Genomic DNA, 763 nt, shown 5'->3' on the forward strand with positions numbered 1-763 from the left:
ATTATATCACACATTAGTTTGATAACATTTTTTAATAATTACGTTCATGTATAAAGTACGAGGGCTGTCCCACGGAAAACCGGAAAAGGTCCGTAAAAGCAAAAATCTTTGTCCTATTATAATAAAACTGTAACACATCATACCTCAACATGTGCTTTATTTCTCAATGTAATCACCATCCCGCTGGACACATTTTTCCCATCGCTGGATCTGGGAGAATATACCATCCCTGAAGAATCTTTCTTCAAGGGATTTCAACCAATCGTTCACGGCTTCCACGAGGTCTTCGTAGTCGGTGAATCGCTGTCCAGAAATATAGCGTTTCATTGGTTGAAAAAGGTGATAATCTGACAGGGCCAAGTCAGGACTGTGAGGGGGGTGTAGTAAAAACTTCCTAGCCGAACCTTTGGAACCAGTCTGTCGTGACGTTTGCGGTGTGTGGCGTTGTGTTGCCATGCTGCAAAATGACCCCGCTGGTCTTTTTCGGCCCCAACCCATCAAGCAGAGACCTTTCAATAGTGCAGCTCATCAATCTCTATCCTATAGACAGTCGACTTTGAAATGTTTAACGACTCTGCAAATTTCGCGAATTTTTAGGCACCTGTCTGTTTGAATAAGTTCGTTAATGCGACTTTTGTTGTCCTCAGTCTTGGCAGAAAAATAAGATCCTGGGTAAATTTGTCATTGATATCGGAGTGCCCGGCTTTGAACTTACTACATCACTCATGTATACCTGTGACTTTGCCATTACTTTCTCCCCATA

The sequence above is a fragment of the Aplysia californica genome, unplaced genomic scaffold, assembly GCF_000002075.1.
Source record: "Aplysia californica isolate F4 #8 unplaced genomic scaffold, AplCal3.0 scaffold00241, whole genome shotgun sequence".
In the NCBI taxonomy this organism is placed as follows: Eukaryota; Metazoa; Mollusca; class Gastropoda; order Aplysiida; family Aplysiidae; genus Aplysia; species Aplysia californica.